General features: G+C 36.9%; 1 long non-coding RNA gene across 1 annotated transcript; it reads left to right on the forward strand.

Annotated features, from left to right (window-relative positions):
- Nucleotides 1–1,961: 1,961 nt before the first annotated feature.
- On the forward strand, nucleotides 1,962–2,277 carry LOC142250748 (uncharacterized). The gene is made up of 3 exons (XR_012725265.1): nucleotides 1,962–2,000; nucleotides 2,086–2,136; nucleotides 2,217–2,277. It is a non-coding gene; the product is annotated as an uncharacterized LOC142250748 (long non-coding RNA).
- The last annotated feature ends 1,763 nt before the right edge of the window (nucleotides 2,278–4,040 follow it).

A 4,040-nucleotide genomic window follows, 5' to 3' on the forward strand; every position in this document is an offset into this window, starting at 1 on the left:
GTCGAATCAGATGTGAAGAGGCGTTACCGCGGGTGACGCAATTGCGTTTGCTACGTAGACACACCAGCGAACAATGGCGGCACGCAGGAGGGCAACAGCTTGGGGAGAGGCGGAGGTCCGTTACCTAATTAGAGAAGTGGATGCTCGCGATTATGATTGCCGTGAGGCGCAAGAGCATCCACTTCTCCATAAGAAAGCGGTCCTGCGCAGGATCCAACGTGGGTTGAGGAGGAGATTTCATTTGGAGCGCACCTGCGCCCAGATCCGCAAAAAATTAGCGGATCTGCGGTACCGCTCCAGTGCCCGGATCTCTGCCATACAAGCAGAGTTACAAAACCAAGGTAGGCGCAGATGAGTGTGCCTTGGCAACGTATAATGGTGTTCTTAAATATATATCTATTTTTATATATATATATATATATATATATATATATATATATATATCTATCTATATATATATTTATTATAAAAATAAATATATAAATATATAATACATATATAAATAATATATATATATATCTATATATATATTTTTAAATTAAATATATATATAATTCATATTAATTATATATAAATATAAATATAAGAAAATATACATATATAATAAATAATAAATATATAGATTTAAATGTATATATTTATGATATATATATATCCTTTTACTTAATTAAAATTATATATATATATATAATCTATTTTATAGATCGATAGATTATATATATATATATATATATATAATACATATAAAATATATATATATATATATATATAGATATATAGATAAAATTCTAAAAATATATTTAGATATATAATAATAAAAATAAATATATACATATAATATATATATATAAATAATATATATCTATATATAATTATAAAAATATATCATATATTAATTATATATATATATAATTATAAAAAGAAATATATACAGATAATATTTAAATAATAAATATATATATTTTAATGTATATATATTTATTATATATATATATTTTTTGTTTTCTTTTAAATCATTAAAAGTATTTATATAATATATCGATCTATGTAATAGATCGATAGATTATATATATATATAATATGTAATAGATATATATATAGAGATCTATTGCATTGAACGATAGATAGATTATATATATATATATATATATATATATATAATATATATATATATATATATATATAATATGTAACAGATCTATATATAGAGATCTATTGCATAGATCGATAGATACACCGACACTTGTGGTACGGGCTAATTACACTGACACTCGGGACACAGGGAAATTACGCAGACAGTAGGCTCTCTACACCAAGATTTCCCATGAACTGACAACCCTCTATCAGCACACAGTTTTCATATGTTCTGATATACCTCTTGTCCTTGGCACCCAGCTTCGCCATGCTTGGCAAAACATCATTCCCTCACCACCCAGCTTTTCCCATATCAGAGAGAGCATGGCAAAGCCGGGTGCTGTGGGTAGTGGGTCTTTTTCCCTCAGCACAAAAAAATTCCATCTCCTGCTTGTATTTTTGTCCCCCCTCATATCTAGTTCTCCAAATACAATATTGGCCCCCACATAGCCTTCCATATAGTATAAAGGGTTCCACATAACCCTTCAGATATTAGAATGCATCCCATAGTCCTCCATGAACTGTAATGAATTTCCTAGAGTTCTCCATGAAGTTTCATTCACCCCAGAGTTCTCCATATATTATACTGCACCACATAGTCCACAATGTGTTCAAATTCACCCCCATAGTCCTTGTATAAGGTAGGCTACGTAGTCCGCCATATATTTCAATGTACCCCCCACAGTCCTATATGTATCATAACGCAACCACATTAAACTTTATATTTTCTTAAGAACCCCCAGAGGAGCAAGGGGCCGCAGAGGAGGGAGAGCATGTGCCCGAGCCCCCGGTGGATCTACAGCCACCAGAGGAGGAGGAGGAGGAGGAGTACCACCCACAGGGGCCACCGGCCGGATCGGCCCCCGGTAATTTTTTAATATAACATTAACGCCATATAAAGTACAAAACAAAAAGCTGTTGAGTACTATAAAGTGTTTTTTGTTATCATAGATGCTAGTCCAGGCTCCATAAGTGAGTCTGTATCGGACGAGGGGGATAACCGTAAGTCATGAATCTCCTACTTTGTAATAATAAGCAGAAATAAAAATTATGATTTATTAATTTTACCATTCCCTCCATAGGCATACCCACTTTGGCCGAAATCATGTCCTCCCAAAGAAGGATTATGTCGGCCCACAGGAGGCTGATGGCCAAAGTGGAGCGGCATGCGGCGCTGCTGGCCCGTTATGTGGCTGGCCAAGGGGAGGGCAGCAGCAACTAACGTTTTTTTTTTTTTGTTATTGTATACATATACATGTGTTATAAAAAATTTGAAATTGATATCTGCTGTTTGGTATGTCTCATTGCATAAAGCAAGTTAACAGCTATCACCACTCACAAACTCACCACTCACAAACATCATATTACATGTAGGCATCTGTATAGATGCACCAATCCCATTATCCACGAGGGGGTGACTAGGCTTTACTGGTTGTTTGCTGTACATGAGTGTGGGGGTTGTGTGGTGGTATGCCAATGAGGGTGGAGTATGGTACAATCTCTGTAACTACCGTGTTTTGCCAGGGCATCACAACCATATGCTGAATTAAGTAACGCAGGCAGCAAGATTGAACCAACATAAATTTATTATTACAATGAAAATATAACAATCAATTAAAATTAATCTCAAATAACAAAACAACAACAATAACAAAATTTAGTGGCCGTCTTCATATTGGTTGACATATTCAGGCCGGGTGGGAGATGACAGTTGGCTTAAAAATGAATCATTTGAATACCTGGGATAATGTTGGGGGGGAAACTGTGGGGGGGGATACTGTGGGGGGTGGTCAAGCTGCAAGCGTGGTGGATGCATCCTGTTTGGTGTACTTTGCAGGGGCTGGCGAGGAATCCATGTCGAAGAATGATGGGGCTGGTTTAACTTGCATATCGTGTCATTGTCATCAAGTTCTCCTCGGCCTGCCTTTCTTAGGACTTCCAACATCAGTCTTTCGGCTTGCTCCCTCTGTGTGGAATCCAATTTGCAGAGTCTGTCCGATGCAAATGCGGCAAAGCTATCCACTGGAGGGCTTTTTGGCTGTGATAGCAGTTGGGTTGCCAAAGAATAAAATTCAGCCGATGTCATAGGGGTGTTGGCCTTCTTTTTGCGTAACTGTCTTCGCCGCATTTCACCTGAGGGTGCAGGTGCCTCATTATCCTCCACAATAGGCTCGCTCGATGTGGTGGGGTTCTCATTCACCATATCTGTCTGAGGGTTCTGCGGGAACAGAAAAATAAATGTTAATTAAAAGTCATACATTAATAGTTAGTAAATTTAATTAAAGTGTGACAAAATTGTATTGGAGTGTACTTATCTGAACTGGAAGGGATAACATTTCCAAACTGCACAATAAATCATGGTAACAATAAGTTACTATTTTGTGTTCCTCAATGGCATGTACATAAAAAGTTTGAATACTATGTAACGTGAAGCAAATAAGGTACTTACATCTACAACAGCGGAGGTGTTGTCATCGATCGGGATGTCATCGTTTTCAATGTCTGCTTCCAGGTCTACGTTTCTTTGGTAGGAGCTTTCCATCATTCGTGGTAGCTCCTGGTCCCTTGTGAATTCCAGGAGATTGAAATACCACAAGGGAGAAACATATATCTGGTCAGTGCCGGCCCCTGACTTTTTTGATTTGTCCACCTTATTTGCTTCTTTCTTATATACAGTCCTCAAGCCTTGTATCTTCTTTTTTACTACTTTGACATCCACCGCCTCGCCTCCACTGTGTTTTTTAAAAAGCTCCACCAGTTGGGCATAGGCGGCTTGTTTTTTTATTCTGTCTGAATATTCTGTGGATTTGATTCTCCACAAGCAGGGCAGTGATTTATACAATTCCAGCAGCTCACGCACAAAGTCTTCTTTGTTATAATAAGCCATCTGAAATAAAGAATGAAAA

This window comes from Anomaloglossus baeobatrachus, chromosome 9 (assembly GCF_048569485.1).
Source record: "Anomaloglossus baeobatrachus isolate aAnoBae1 chromosome 9, aAnoBae1.hap1, whole genome shotgun sequence".
NCBI classification, from domain to species: Eukaryota; Metazoa; Chordata; class Amphibia; order Anura; family Aromobatidae; genus Anomaloglossus; species Anomaloglossus baeobatrachus.